This window comes from Acinonyx jubatus, chromosome B2, assembly GCF_027475565.1.
Source record: "Acinonyx jubatus isolate Ajub_Pintada_27869175 chromosome B2, VMU_Ajub_asm_v1.0, whole genome shotgun sequence".
NCBI lineage: Eukaryota > Metazoa > Chordata > Mammalia > Carnivora > Felidae > Acinonyx > Acinonyx jubatus.
In genome coordinates this window covers 77,987,820-78,004,767 of record NC_069385.1, presented here as the reverse complement: position 1 = coordinate 78,004,767, position 16,948 = coordinate 77,987,820, and the positions used below count along the sequence as shown (strand labels likewise).

The 16,948-nt window shown below is 35.8% G+C and overlaps 1 long non-coding RNA gene across 5 annotated transcripts in view; it reads left to right on the top strand.

The window, feature by feature from the left end:
* The window catches only part of LOC113598785 (uncharacterized), a 603,234-nt gene that overhangs the window by 482,951 nt on the left and 103,335 nt on the right, over positions 1–16,948 (top strand). For 2 of the 5 annotated variants that reach the window (XR_008298499.1, XR_008298502.1), the window contains 2 exons: positions 12,397–12,498; positions 12,584–12,664. The exons of the other annotated variants lie outside the window; for them this stretch is intronic. This is a non-coding gene — a long non-coding RNA (uncharacterized LOC113598785). Of the gene's footprint in view, positions 1–12,396; positions 12,499–12,583; positions 12,665–16,948 lie in introns of those variants that run through there. 5 annotated transcript variants of the gene reach the window in all.

Genomic DNA, 16,948 nt, shown 5'->3' with positions numbered 1-16,948 from the left:
TTCTGTACATGGTACAAAGTATGTGTCAAAGTTCATTATTCTGCATGGATTTCCAGTTTTTCCAGCATCATTTGTTGAAAATGCTATAATTTTTTCAATGAATTGCCTTTGCACCATTGTCAAAAGTCGGTTGTCCATTATCTCACGATATATTTCTATGTCCTTTATTCTGTTGATCTATTTATGCCGATACATTAGCCTTCCAGTTTTGTTCTTTTTTTTTTTTTATTTTATTTTTTATTTTTGGGACAGAGAGAGACAGAGCATGAACGGGGGAGGGGCAGAGAGAGAGGGAGACACAGAATCGGAAACAGGCTCCAGGCTCCCAGCCATCAGCCCAGAGCCTGACGCGGGGCTCGAACTCATGGACCGCGAGATCGTGACCTGGCTGAAGTCGGACGCTTAACCCACTGCGCCACCCAGGCGCCCCATTTTTCAAAGTTAGTTTAGCTACTCTAGGCCCTTTGCATTTCCAAATGATTTTTAGACACAGTATTCAATTTCTATAAGAAAATCTATTTAAATTTTATCACAATTGTGTTGAATCTATAGACCAATTTAAGAAAAATTGACATTTTAACAATATTTGAGCTTTCCAACTCATAAATATGAGTATGTCTCCATGTATTTAGCTCTTTATTTTTTCTCAGTGTTTTATAGTTTTCAATGCAAATGTCCTGTACTTTTGCCAGATTTATCCTTAAGTACTTCATATTTTGAGGCAACTGAAAATGACACTGTTTTATTTATTTCAATTCCCAGTTGTTAGTTGTTATATAGAAATACACTTGATATTTGTGTGTGTGTGTGTATATGTGTATATGTATGTACATATACATAATGTATATACTTTACAATCCAGATAAACTTTCTAAGTAGTTCTAGTAGCTTTTTTTAGTAGATTGCATCACTTGTCTTACATAGATGAACCTATTTTCTGTGAATATAAGCAATTTACCTCTTTTTCTAATAGAAACACCTCTTACTTCTCTCTCTTTTTTTTTAACTTCTTTAACATATATATATATATATATATATATATATATATATATATATATATGTTATATATAAATGGTCACAGCAGGCACACTTGCCTTATTGATCTTAGGAGGAAACAGTATTCATTTTCTCATCATTAAGTGCCACTGGGTTTTTTATATGCCCTTTATCAGGTTTATCAGGTTGAGGACACTCCCTTTTACCCATAGTTTGCTGAAAATTGTATCAAGAATGTATGATAGGTTTGTCAAATGCTTCTTCTGCATCTACTGAAATTTTTATATGGTTTTCTTTCTTAATTTATGAATATGTTGAGTTATACTGATTGATTTTTAAGTGTTAAAACACTTTGCATGCCTGGAATAAACCCCTGTCCTTTTCATGTACTGTTGGATTCAGTTTGGCTAACATTTTGTTTAGAATTTTTGTGTCTTTGTTCATGAGGAATGTTGAGCTGTAGTTTTCTTTTCTTGTAATGTCTTTGTATGGTTTTGGCTTCAGAGTAATCTTGACCTCAGTGAATAAGTTAAGAAGTATTCTCTCCTTTTGAAATTTTTGAAAGATTTCCTATGGAATTGGTAATATTTATTCCTTAAATGTTTGTTACAATTCATTAAGTTTTCTTTGTGAGAAGATTTTTAACCACAAGTTCAATGTCTTTAATAGGTGGAGAGCCATGGACATCTATTTCTTCTTGAGTTTCCTTTTGTAATTGACATAGCAAGGAATTCGTGCATTTCAGGTCATTTTTTTTTAAATATGAAATTTTGTATTTGTTCTTAACATTACATTTTCTCTTTGGGAATTGCTATTTTGTGAGAATATGTTTTTTCAAAAAAATTTTTTTAATGTTTATTTTTGAGAGAGACAGACAGAGCACAAAGTGGAGGGGGAAGGGCAGAGAGAGAGGGAGACACAGAATCCGAGGCAGGCTCCAGGCTCTGAGCTATCAGCACAGATCCCGATGCAGGGCTCAAACTCACAGACCCGGAGATCATGACCTGCACTGAAGTCAGATGCTTAACCATCTGAGCCACCCAGGCGCCCCTTTGTTTGCTTGTTTTAAAGAATATTCATCCTTCTCCTATAATATTATTCATGGTATGTTTTTACTCTTACATTTCCTCTAATTTGGTTTTCATTTCTGACAGAATATTTTTCTTTTTTAAAAAAATTGTCTCCTAAGGTTTGTGAGCTCCTTTTTCAAATCTACTTTTAGTATAGTTGTCTCATTCCTAAATTTTTCTGCTTCTGATTTATGCTTTTACTTTATCTCTTATATAACTGTCTTAATTTATTTTAGCCTTTCTTAATTATCTCTTATTTTTTCTTAAAATACAAGATTATAGGCTTTTTTCCCTTTTGTGGGCATATCTTTCTATCTTTGTTTTCTGTAGAGACAGTTTTTTAAAATTATAATAGCACTTTTTATTATAATAGCTTCATATATGATTTGTTACCATCTTGTGTTGCTTATATTTAACATGTGTCTTCCTGTGATCTTAAAAAAAGATAATGGGGGGGACTGGATGGCTCAGTTGGTTAAGTGTCCGACTTTAGCTCAGGTCATGATCTCACTGTTCATGAGTTTGAGCCCCGTGTTTGGCTCTGTGTTGATAGCTCAGAGCCTGGAGCCTGCTTCAGATTCTGTCTCTCCCTCCCCTGCTTGCACTCTGTCTCTGTCTCTCTCTCAAAAATAAATACACATTATAAACATTGGGGTACATGTGCTCTTATGAATCAGCACTCCTGTATCCTTTAGATAAATTCCTAGTAGTGCTATTGCTGGGTTTTAGGGTAGTTCTATTTTTAATTTTTTGAGGAATCTCCACACTGTTTTCCAGAGCAGCTGCACTAGTTTGCATTCCCACCAACAGTGCAAGGGGGTTCTCGTTTCTCCACATCCATGCCAGCATCTGTTGTTTACTGAGTTGTTAATTTTAGCCACTCTGATCGGTGTGAGGTGGTATCTCAGTGTGGTTTTGATTTGTATTTCCCTGATGAGGAGTGACCTTGAGCATTGTTTCATGTGTCTGTTGGCCATCTGGATGTCTTCTTTGGAAAAGTGTCTATTCATGCTTTCTGCCCATTTCTTCACTGGATTATTTGGTTTTTGGGTGTTGAGTTTGATACGTTCTTTATAGATTTTGGATACTAACCCTTTATCTGATATGTCATATGCAAATATCTTTTCCCATTCCGTCGGTTGCCTTTTAGTTTTGTGGATTGTTTCCTTTGCAGTGCAGAAGCTTTTTATCTTGATGAGGTCCCAAGACCTCATTTTTGCTTTTAATTCCCTTGCCTTTGGAGATGTGTTGAGCAAGAAATCGCTGCAGCTGAAGTCAAAGAGGTTGTTGCCGGCTTTCTCCTCTAGGATTTTGATGGTTTCCTGCCTCACATTTAGTTCTTTCATCCATTTTGAGCTATTTTTGTGTATGGTGTAAGAAAGTGGTCTAGTTTAATTCTTCTGCATGTTGCTGTCCAGTTCTCCCAGCACCATTTGCTAAAGAGACTGTCCTTTTTCCATTGGATACTCTTTCCTGCTTTGTCAAAGACTAGTTGGCCATACGGTTGTTGGTCCATTTCTGGGTTCTCTATTCTATTCCATTGGTCTATGTATTTTTGTGCCAATACCATACTGTCTTGAGGGTTACAGCTTTGTAGTAGAGACTAAAGTCTGGAATTGTGATGCCTCCTGCTTTGGTTTTCTTTTTCAACATTACTTTGGCTATTCAAGGGTCTTTTGTGGTTCCATACAAATTTTAGGATTGTTTGTTCTAGCTTTGAGAAGAATGCTGGTGCAATTTTGATTGTTTTGCATTGAATGTGTAGATTGCTTTGTGTAGTATTGACATTTTAGCAATATTTGTTCTTCCAATCCATGAGCATGGAATGTTTTTCCATTTCTTTGTGTGTTTTTCAATTTCCTTCATAAGTTTTCTATAGTTTTCAGCATACAGATCTTTTACATCTTTGATTAAATTTATTCCTAGGTATTTTATGGTTCTTGGTGCAATTGTAAATGGGATTGATTTCTTGATTTCTCTTTCTGTTTCTTCATTATTGGTGTATAGAAATGCAACCAATTTCTGTACATTGGTTTTGTACCCTGCCACTTTGCTGAATTCATGTATCAGTTCTAGCAGCTTTTTGGTGGAGTCCTTCTGGTTTTCCATGCTCATAGCAGCGCTTTCAACAATAGCCAAATTATGGAAAGAGCCTAAATGTCCATCAACTGATGAATGGATAAAGAAGATGTGGTTTATATATATAATGGAATACTACTTGGCAATGAGAAGGAATGAAATCCTGACATTTGCAGCAACATGGATGGAACTAGAGGATATTATGCTAAGTGAAATAAGTCAGAGAAAGACAGATATCATATATTTTCACTCATATGCAGGACTTGAGAAACTTAACAGAGGACCATGGGGAAAGGGAAAGGGAAAGGGAAAAAATAGTTACAAACAGACAGGGAGGGAGGCAAACTATAAGAGCCTCTTAAATACAGAGAACAAACTGAGGGCTGATGGGGGGGAGGGGCAAGGGAGAGGGGAACATAGTTGATGGGCATTGAGGAGGGCACTTGTTGGGATGAGCACTGGGTATTGTATGTAAGTGATGAATCATGGGAATCTACCCCCCACACCAAGAGTACACTGTATACATTGTATGTGAGCCAACTTGACAATAAATTATATTTAAAAAAAAATACCATTGCCTAATGCAAAAATAAATAAGTAAATAAACACTAAAAAAAAGATAATAGACCAATTTGTAGCTATAGGGTTCTAGGGTTGGTTTTCAGTTGTTACATTTGCGTCTTTGAACTTATCTTTATAATTTCCCCTCTTATAGCAATTCCATGTGGAGCTTCTCTTTCTCTTATCTCTAGAATGTCTTCGGTCTCAATTTCAATTTTATTCTTCAGTTGGACTCTGTTCTGAAGAGGATTATATTTGTCAGAATTCTCTAGAAAAACAGAATTAATAGGAGATTTGTGTTATCCATCATCTATCTATCATCTAGCTAAAGAGAGATATTGTAAGGAATTGGTTTACATTATTATGGAGGCTGACAAGTCCCAAGAACTTCAGGATGAAGTGCAAACTGGAAACCCAGGAGAACTGATGGTGTAGTTCCCCGTCTGCAGCTGGTAAACTGGAGATCCAGGAAGACCCACTGTTTCCCTTCAGACCCACTGTTTGAAGGCAGTCAGGCAGGAGGAATATTCTCTTTTTCAGGCCCTCAAATATTTGGATGAGGCCCACTCACCTTAGGGAGGGCAGTGTGGTTTATTCAGTCTACTGATTTAAATGTTAATGGCATCCGAAAACACCGTCACAGAAACACTCAGAATAATATCTGACCAAATATTTGGACACTTCATGGCCTAGTCAGATTAACACATAAATTTAGCCAGCATAAATTCTTTGATTATTTTCTAGTGTTCTTTTAGCTTAGAACAATCTAGCTTTCCAGAGGTCTCCTTGTACCCTTACATCGGAGCCTCCAGTATCCCCTCCCAGTTTGGGGTTCTATTGGCTTACTGGACTTTGCACACAGAGTCAATAAATAATGAACAGGTATCTGTTGGCAGTTTCTAGGTTCTCCAGCTTTGAGGACTGCAGAAGTCCCTTTGCCTTCCCTTGGTTTCTTTCAATAGCTGCTCATATCACGTAGGATTTGTGCCTGCATATGACTACTCATATTTTGAAATTTGTGGTAGGGTCACTTTTTAACTTACATATGCTGTGTGTGAGCTTATGTTTTGCTATCTTAGTTACTGCGTTGTTTTTATGGGCAGAAACAGGGAAAAATCAAAGGTTATGCCTAGTTTCTCTTCCTGCCTGTAAATATATTGAGCATCAGCTTTCTGTTTTTCTTAGTGTTGGGGCAGGCAGGGGAAAAAGACAAAAGTGTCCTTATGAGATATATATCCTAATGGGAAGGGAGGTTAATTTGGTAGAAAATCTAAATAAGTAATAATATTTCTCGTACGACTAAGTGCTATGTAGAAAAGTAAAGTAAGTTAGAAGAACAAAGAATCCAGGGAGAGGTTATGATGGATAGGGTAGTCAGATGGCATTTCTCTGCCATCTGTGGCAGCAATGTTTCAACTGAGACCAAACGAAACAGAGATATGAAGATTGAGAATTTCAGACATAGGGAAGATATAGTCGAAGAGCTGTGAGGTGGGATTATATTTGGCAGGACAAAGTCCAGAGTGCCTAGAGCACAGAGAAGGAGACTAAATATAACTCCTAAGTCTCTTATGAATTGGATTCACATGAACCAGTCCAAGAGAGACTGATTATCTCAGAATGTACTTACCAAATTGAGTTTCTAAATGTCTTAAGTGGAAGACTAGACCTTAGTTGGTGTTATTCAATTAAAGTATTACCCCTAGAAGACCCCGACTAAGCAGCCAGCCAAACATCTGTAATCACATTCTTTCCTTAAGTCCATTTCAGGGACCCTGACTTAAAAGCAACATTTTCATGGATTTTAAACTGTACATATAGACATGTAGCCACGTTATAAAACATTAGGCCTGTTGTATCCTAGAAGTCCCTTGGAAGGAAATGTTGGCTCTCTTTAGTGAAGAAAACCTGGAGCCAAAACTAAATAAGACTATTTTCTTTATAGATTATAACTTGGCTCTGATTTCTTATGATAAAATTCTTGATCCTCAGAATGAGAGATTATTAGAAATCTTGAACTTACTATCCCACCCCCCAAGAATCGGTACTAATTGAAACCAAGTTTAAATCTATTTTTCAAATTCATAACAGGGTAAAAAATTTCTTTTATGTACTTGGATAAAATTACATTTGAAAGGTAATTTGTCTATATTGTCTACATTTTTTTTCTTGATAACACACACTCACTTCCTTTCGCACATGTCTTTGTGGTTGCTACATATGGTCTTTCTCAGAAAAAGATATTATCAGGTTTCAAAAAAATAACTCACACAAGTATACAATTCTTTTCCTAGTTCTTCTATGAAAGAAGAAAAATACATTGTCAGAATTGGCAAATCTCTTTGGCTTATCATTCATGAACTTTTTCCCTTGAAATATGCTGACAGAGAGAATTAAAAACATTGACTCAATGGAAATCTCACTTTACATGCCAATTTGAGATTGTTCATAAGAATAATCAAGATACTTTTATGTGTAAGGTTCAATTTATGCATAGAGTGTCAAGTTAATGCATTATATTATATATGTTTTTGAAAATGTGACTCCTGAATTAAGTGCTTAAAAAAACCAAAAATAACTTTATATTAATTCTGCCAAGACAACTGTATTTTATGAAGGCCAAAGAGATTAAAATGGGAATAGAAAGTAATTTAAGAACTTGAGAAGTGAAAGAGAATTTTGATTGCCTGACATAAAAATCAAGATAATCTTTTCCTCGCCTAAAAGAGAATAATAAATAAACTTGATTTACAGTATTTCAAGTATACTATGGTTATTGGGAACTTTGGAGATATATATATACATACATATATATATATATGTATGTATATATTTCTTTATATATACATACATATATATATATGTATGTATATATTTCTTTATATATACATACATATATATATATGTATGTATATATTTCTTTTTCTTTTTCTTTCTTTCTTTCTTCATTACCTTCTCCCTTTTCTGACTATAGATTGTAACATGCAACCCACAGAGGGCTTAGAGAATGGAGGAAGTTCAGAGCTACTTGTTTCAAGAACCCTGCTGAAGGAATTTACATTTTAATTAAGTTATTTATGAATTCCACCACTACTTTTGTAAAAATGAGTCAGAATGAACACAGAACACCTTTATCCATCCCTTAATAATATAACACTTGATCTTGGAACAGAGTTAGTTTTGAAAATTGATTAAGAGAAAGCTGTTAAAGAAAAAAAAATTCAATTGATCTTTGGCATAATCCAGGGCAATAAATATCTTCACACATAAGTGGGAGTGCTGATGTTCTGCTCAGAATATTTTAGTTACACATCAGAATTATATCTGTGGTCTTTAGACCTAGGAAGATTGTACAAATCCAACCCCATGCCTATTTGTACTTTTAGAGGAACTTCTTGTTCTCATCAAATGAGTCAGACCAGATGGGAACATTAATTTATTTTTAATGAATGTGTGTCAATCCAAAAATGAAGGGGTTCTGCCATTTTGGAGAGCATATATCCTAACAGGCTTAGTATTTTGGCAGGAACCTCTGTCTTCAGACACTTCTACTACCTAGTTTCTGATTTATTAAATTATTTTATTAAGGAATAATGTCTTTCAATCCACCATTGGAAATAATATCTAAAATCCAAATCTCCCTGGAACTATCAACATGCTAAGTTTAAATAATAAACGTAAGTAACCAAAATAAACAAAGTTGATGCTTTCCTTCAGCTCAGATTTCAAAAGAGTAGGATAAAGGCACTCAAAATTTAACAGATACCTTCAGGATGCTAAAAAAACACAATGCTTCCCTCTTAGAGGTAGTTTGAGATTTGTTCAAATCTAGTTGTTTGGCAAGAAAGAAGTAAATTTTCACTTCTCGTATACTCTAAATAAAGGCAATCCATAGGGTCCCATCCAAGGTCCATGTTGATGAAGTTCCATGAAAAAAAACATTAGACAGGGAACCACAAATTCTGTACTGCAGACTCGGTGTCCCCCTCTCCTTACCCCAATACCCTTAATAGTCACTTAAGATTTTAATGTTCTTCACCTATAAAAAGAGTCTCAATTCTAACCGTTAGGCATGCAAACAGTGGAACAAAACAGGGTCAACTTGCAGTTAACATTTGAAATTGCAAATAACTTGCAGTCTGTTAAATCTGTAGGATAATCCTAGTGAACTACTTTATAGATGTAGCATGTCACATAGATCAGATGCCCTATCTCTAGGTATGAAGCAGAAAAAGGATGAAATCTACTCACTTTGCTTAGAATTGAAAAAAAAAAAAAAGAGTACCAAGATTTTGTACCATAATTGATAAAAGTAAATCATGAGAAAATAATTCTTTGTTCTGTTTTCCCCCAATTGCCTCCATGTGTTTCTTACATAAAATATATTCTTCTAATTGACTTTTCTTTCATTTTAACTAAGCATGAGTTGAATCCATGGAGAATTCTGCCTCTGTGTGTGCTATGTTCATGTCCACTAGATACAGATATGAAGCTAGGAGGAAGTTTGGATGAAGCAATTATTTTTTTTTTAAATACAATTATTTAGACATTTTAAATGCACAAAAGTGGTTGGAAAAAATTTTCCTTGGAAATATTCTGTAACATTGAGAGGTTAAACTTGGATTCATCTTGAAAACCCGAATCCAAACAGTGCTGAGTGCAGGATATAAAAAAGTCCATCTGGCCACATTGAGGAAGAAAAAGCAACTAAACAGTCTGGAAGGGAGTGAAGGAAAAGCCGGACTTCAGGCTCCATCATACTCTGGAAAGACGGGGCCATGACCTGACCTTGGGGCCTTCAGCCTGCCAAGCAGTAACAATGAGAGGAGAGAGCCAGACTTATTTAGACATGGTTCAGTTGGAGACTGCTTGACCTATCGTTTGTGTTAAAGCAAAGAAAAGCTGATGGCCATTCTAAACTGCTTCAGTCTGGATAAAGTTTTCAAAGATTATTTAAATATATATTATTGATCTTAAATATCTGAGGACTGATTGGGATAAAACTTCAATGTAGGGAAACCCCATTTTGGGAAGAAGAAAATGAAAGGGAAATGTGTAAGTCATCTTTAAAATACACGACGTTTGTGAAGAGATAAATCATAATTGAATCTATGGCCTAGCAGACTGTCAAGGGTTCTTTATTTCATGTGTTTTTAATGGGGTCATTTGAATACGTGCCCCATTGATTCATAGAGAAGGGGGAAAAAGGAATCAAAGTAATATGACTACCTCTGGAGAAATGTGGTTTGAGACCTTGAGAAATGAGGATATATTTTTCTCCAACTATAAAAAGAGCTTAAAAAAAAAGAGTAACCATCTCTAATGCCTGCTACTTTCAATGCTCCCCTTCATACCTGCTTATGCTTCATAGGCAATCAAATGTTGTACTAGTAAACAGGAATGGCACCAGTCCGAGAAGCAATGCACCTATAGGCTGGATAGGGAATACGGAATGGCCTGCTATGAGAACTCTACCCAAAGAGTGTGCTCTACCTCAAGTATGATCAATTAGGGGCGACTGGGTGGCTCAGTTTAGCGGCTGACTTCAGCTCAGGTCATGATCTCAGGGTTTGTGAGTTCGAGCCCCGCATCGGCCTCTGTGCTGACAGCTCAGAGTCTGGAGCCTGCTTCGGATTCTGTCTCCCTCTCTCTCTGCCCCTCCCCCGCTCATGCTCTCTCTCTGTCTCAGAAATAAATAACCATTAAAAATTTTTTTTTAAAAGTATGATCAAGTATGCCAAAAATCATTTATTGCAAGATATGTCATTAATAAACAGAGACAAATGATTTACTGTCCCATGAGCTACAAGACACAGAGAAATCAATAAGCAGAAGTTACAACAAATGAGAAGTTGGAAGACAATCAGAATAATAAAGAAGGAGAGAGCATGAAGCAAAGAGGAGAAAGCAGAAAGCTGCTAGCAGTAGCAGTGGTATTCTGCCAAAATATATGAAATATCTGCTTTTATGGGTTTAATACCGTAAAATATCAACAGCTTAATATGATTTAATCATGAAAAATGACTTTTAATTAGGAAGTGGTTGGATCAGTGTAGTGGTTGAAAGTACTGGCAAGATTGCTTCTAGAGTTGCCAAGGTACCACCAGAATTCCCGATACTGGGTCATATCTGGTATTTTTATCCAACACAGAGTAAAGGATGGCACTCTAACTCTCCATTTGAGAGTCTTCGTTCCATAACATCTAAAAGAATCTGACATAGCCATCTGATATAAATATGAAATATGTTAATATTTTCATGCGTCCCCTTCCCCCAGTCAACAGGAAATAGTCACCTAAAGCAAAGAATATGCCACTCTTTGAAGATATCCCATAGCCTTATAATACCTTCAGTGTGGTAGAGGTAGTATCCTAGACATAGCAAGATTTCAAGAATCCAAGAAGAGTCAGAAGAGAGTCCTGATAACTCAGTATTTTTCTTCCAGCAAGAGAAGAGAAGTAAATTATATGAGGTGGTTCGCAATTCTCACAGGCAAAATTTATTTGCCTGGAAAAGGCCCAAATTCTGTAGCTAGGGATCTCATGAGGACAACATACTTTAACCAAAGGCATAACCACAATAATAACCTATAAAGCCACTGGAAGCAGTGTTCCTGAGAGGAAAAACCTCTGGGGGTGGAAATGTGAGTCCCGGTGTAGGTGTACAGGGAATGCAAAGAATGTTAATGCGATCTTGATAAAGAAGGATGCTTGTCTGCAAGGGTCCTTTAGTTTTACGTATCAATTAGGGATAAAAGTACATTTTTGACTTGAGTTATGTATATGTGCACCTGGGGAAGTATCATGCTTACAGATGGATGTAAAAAATAGATGTCCTATCATTTGTCACTGTTGAAATTGTAACTCAGTGACATATTCTTAGTCTTCTTTATAGCACTTGACACTTGTTCAATCATAATTGAAATGTTCTTATCCCTTTAGTTATATAAATCATGCCCTCCTGGATCTGCATCTATTGCTTTGTTTCTCCTTTTGTTTTCAGTGCAAGGTGTACACAAGTCTCTTTCCTTGAAGCAAGGCATTATTAGTTAGTAGGAGGAAAATCATAAATTTGATATCACAAGCATTGCTTCAAGTTCCGGCTCTGCCTCTTTTCACTTGTGGAACCTTGGGTAATTCAGTTTTATAAATTTTTCATGTGTAATCGCTGTCCCATAGGATTGCCACCCAAGCTTTTAAAGAATATATAACTACTTCAATACCACCTGTTTTCAAGGCCACTTTGTTCTGTCAAAGGCACGTGGGGCATAGCCTACCAGCTTAGGTCTGGCTCACAAGTTGCCCTTCTGAAATCACTGCTGTCGTTCTGATGTCTCTGTTCTACTAGTTATGTTACATATGGATGCTCTGCCTGGTTCATAATGGCATGTCTGTTCCTGCATGCTTTCATAGATTCTCTGTTGGTTTGTAATCTCCTCTAGAACTTCCCAAGTGTAACTGGCCCCCATATGGGCAGGGAGAGACCAAAGGAAGAGGCAGGCCACTCAAGAATTTTAAGTGGAAGTTTGGATAAACAAAGGAAACTTACAGATGAGACTTGTCTTGGGTAGCAGTAAGAGGAATGGATACCTGCACCTGCTTGCCAAATCTTAAAAATTTATAAAGAAGCCTTAACTGGATTCAATCACTTTACTATGCATGTGTTCTCAATATCACATCACTATCTCCAGGCTATGTCTTTGAAGCAGCCTCTAAGAAAGGCAAGTGGAATTCACAGTCCAAGGACAGGGGATGGCATGAGGAGCCTCTCAGTGCCTGGGTCCAGCTCACAGGTCAGTAGGAAGTCATGCTTATTTGATGACACTCCCCAGCACACTCAATGGCCCATGGACTAATCCCATCTCATTGTATACCTAGGTCTTCTGGAATCTGGCTTGGGTTCAGGTCCCTGGATTCCCTGGTGACTGAGAAGAGCTCAAATGGTTGTGTGAGACTTAAATTAGATTATAAATGTGTATATATATATATATATATATATATATATAGTAAACTTGAAGTTACTAAAGTCATTAATTTCTTTTACAAGTATATATTGAACTCTTAAAATATACCAGGCACTGTTCAAGTTACAGGATAAACATGAAATAATCTGTCCTGTGCTCTCATGATATATCAGGAAAAATAAAAAGAGAATAATATAATTGAATATAGATTCAATGATAGAATCTGTCTATATTGCAATGGGATCACCTTATAGAGAGTGATGAATTCCAGCTCAGAAATTAGAAAGACTGCATAGAAAAACCTCTGAAATGGGAGTTTTGAAATATGTGCAGTTATTCACCAGAGATAACGAGAAGAAGGCAAGAGAAGAGGGTAACCGAGGCATGGAGATATTGTTGTTGAGAGAACAGTAATAGGAAGCTAGAGTGAAACTCAAAAGAAATAATGCTGGAGAGGTAAGCCATACCAGATGATGGAGACCTTTTAATTCCATTTGAAGAATTTTAAAGGAGGCTCATACTTGATGGTCTTAATTTTCTGAGTTAAGAAACAAACTCATTTGCTGAATAGGGAGCAAGTTCCTTGAAGAGAATGCTGAGTTCTTGGATGACTATTATAGGAATGGTAAAAAGATTCATACTGGAAAAAGGTGGAGGGTGCTGTGGATTGCAGCACAGCTACAGCTCAGTTTTAATCTAACTTGTTATGTACCCCTTTCCAGGGGGATCAGCGGCCTTTCTCTGAATAAACAGTATCCTGGGAAGTGAGACCATTTCCATTGTTTCAATTAATATATTCTTACAGATTTGTCTTCAGTTTCTTGGATTATATTTGCTTCAACTGTTAATATTTTTATTGTTTTTTTCCTCTTATCAACTTTATTGAGGACTAATAAATTGCATCTATTTAAAATCTATAATTCATAATTTTGAGTCATATATACCCGTGAGACCAACACTAAAATCATAATACAGAATATTTCCATCTCCCTGAAAATATTCTATTCACTCCATTTGCGATCCTTTCCTCCTTTCATCCTGACTCAATAGAGCTGATCTGCCTTTTGTTGATATAAATTGATTTTCATTTTTTAAAAGTGAAATCATACAGAATGTGCTGTTTTGTGTCTGGGTTCTCTTACTCAGCACATTTATTTTAAGATTTATCTATGTTATCTATGTTATTGGATTTACTTCATTCCTTTTTATTGCTGAACAGGATTCCCTTATATGGGTATGCCAAATTGTGTTTATACATTCATCTATTGATAGACATTTGGGTTGTTTCCAAGGTTAGCCTATAATAAATAAAGATACTGTGTATGTTTCTGCAAACCTTCATAGATAACATGTTTTCATTTTTCTTGGATGAATACCTAGAAGTGGAATGGATGGGTCAAACAGTCATATGTTTAACTTTTCTAAGGAACTGATAACTTGATATCCAGCCAGAGTATAAAAGATTTCCAGTTACTCCACATCTTCACAAACACTTGTTTTGTCAGTCTTTCTAAATTTAGCCATATCATGGGGATTGTCCAATGATGTTGAACATTTTTAAAACATCTTTACTGTCTATTCTTACACCTTCTCTTTGAGATATTTTACCTATTTTTTGATAAGGTGATTTGTCTTAATATTGCATTACAAGTTTTGCTTATGTGTTTTGGATACAAATCTTTTGTCAGATATAATTTACAAATATTTTCTCTCCTTCTAGGAAACACTTTATTGTTTCCTTATTGGTGGCTGTAAGAAAAAAACCTTGACATTTTGATAAGGTTCAATTTTACCTTTTTTTCAGATTTTAATATTTTTTAGGGTTTACATTGAAATTTTTGACCCATTTCAAGTATTGTGTTTGTGTGCAGTACAATTAAAAGTCTACGGATATCCAGGTATTCCTGCGATTTTTTGAAGGCTCCTTTTGCCATTGAAGTGCCTGGGCCCCTGTGTGAAAAATCAATTGACCATATGTGTCAGTATCTTTTTTTATACTCTATTCTATTCCACTGATCTATCATTTCACCTATATCACTGTATACATTGCTGAAGTTTCATAGGAGATGTCAATTCAAGTAGTGTAAGAATTCTACTGTGTTTTAAAATTGCTTTGTTTATTTTAAGCCATTTGCATTTAAGCCATTTCCATATAAATTTTAGGTCCATTTGTCAATTTATATAAAATGCTAGAATTTTTATGGAATTAATTTAATTTTAAAATACATTTGGAGGGGCGCCTGGGTGGCTCAGTCGGTTGAGCGGCCGACTTCGGCTCAGGTCATGATCTTGCGGTCCGTGAGTTCGAGCCCCGCATCGGGCTCTGTGCTGACAGCTCGGAGCCTGGAGCCTGTTTCAGATTCTGTGTCTCCCTCTCTCTGACCCTCCTCCATTCATGCTCTGTCTCTGTCTGTCTCAAAAATAAATAAACGTTAAAAAAATTTTTAAATACATTTGGAAAAAGTGAAATTCTAAAAATATTGTTTCCCCCTCAAAAAAGAAAGTGATAGAGAGGTAAATGAAGAAACAGATTCTTACCTACAGAGAACAAACTGATAGTTACCAGAGGGGAGGTGGACAGGAGGATGGTGATGGGGACTAAGGTGATGGGGACTAAGGAACGTATTTGTTGTGATGAGCACTAAGGTGATGGGGACTAAGGAACGTGTTGTGTTGTGTGGGTGTTGTACGGAAGTGTTGAATCACATCTATTGCACACCTGAAACTAAATATTACACTATATGTTACCTAACTGGAATTTAACTAAAAAACCCCTGGAATTCAAATAAAAACTTAATATTATTCTCCAGTATATAACATTGTATATTTCTCTATGTGTTTGCATCTTTAGTTTTTCCCAGCAATATTTTCAGTGTGAAAGTTTTGCATGTATTTTAGACACTTGCCCAATATATTTTTAAGTATTTTGGTTTTGGCTCTATTACACATGGGACGTTTAATTTCTAAATATTTACTGCTAGTATATAAAAAATTAAATTCCCCTTTTGAAATTTAAATTTATTTCCCATGACCTCACTAAGTTCAGTTTTACCACTTCTTTCCTGATCAGTATGTCAGTTATGTTTTTTCTTGTCTTATTATAATGTCTAGAAACCACTAGAATGATGTATAATAGCAAAGAAGCGAGTGTGTAGACACCCTTGCCTTCTTCCCAACCTTAGGAAGGAAGGGTACATCATTTCACATTTATGTATGCTATTTGCCATACTTTTTTTCATAAAGGTCCACTTTTTAGGTTGAAAAAGTTCACTTCTATTCCTGGTTTGTTGAGACATTTATTATAAATGGATGTTGAGTTTTGTCAGATGCTTTTTCTACATCTATTTAGATGGTCATACAGTTTTTCTTCCTTTATTCTGTTAATTCAGTGAATTATATCAGTGAGTTTAAAAAACTTTTTTAATGGTTATTTACTTTTGAGAGGGGCGGGAGAGGGGCAGAGAGAGAGGGAGACACAGAATTTGAAGCTGGCTCCAAGCTCTGAGCTGTCAGCACAGAGCCCAGTTAGGGTCTTGAACTCAACGGATGGTGGGATCATGACCTGAGCCGAAGTCAGATACTTAACTGACTGAGCCACTCAGGCACCCCAATGTATCAATTAGTTTTAAATGACAAACTAATCTTGCATTCCTGGAATAATTCTTGTTTGTCATTATGAATTACTATTTTTGTATACTGAATTTAATCTGCTAATGTTTTTGAAGGATTTTCGTTTCTATGTTTATGAAATATATTGGTCTGTAATTTTATTTTCTTATAATACCTCGGTATGGTTAAGGTATCAGAATAATGGCCTCATAGAATGAGTTGGGAGGATTTTTACTTCTCTTGTTTTCTTTCTTCTTTTTTTAAAGATTTTATTTTTAAGTAATCTCTATACCCAGTGTGGAGCTCAAACTCACAACCCCAAGATCAAGAGTCACACAGTCCACCAACTGTGTCAGTCAAGCCCGCCTACTTCTCCTGTTTTATAGAAGAAAGTGTGCAATACCTTCATGTCTTCCTTAAATATTTGGTAGAGTTTACCAGTAAAGTCATTTTAGCCCAGAGCTTTATTTGCGGGAAGATTCCTAATATATATAATATACAGTTCTTAAGGTTATATATTTCTTCTTTTTCTTCATTTCTTAAAGAGAAAAATATTTACTAAGTACAGAATTTGTACATAACAAGCTATTAAAAAGAATGGTTGCTTGGATCACATGACTTCATCATAAGAAAGTCCAGGTTAGTAATTGTTTCTGGGCTTAACCAGATG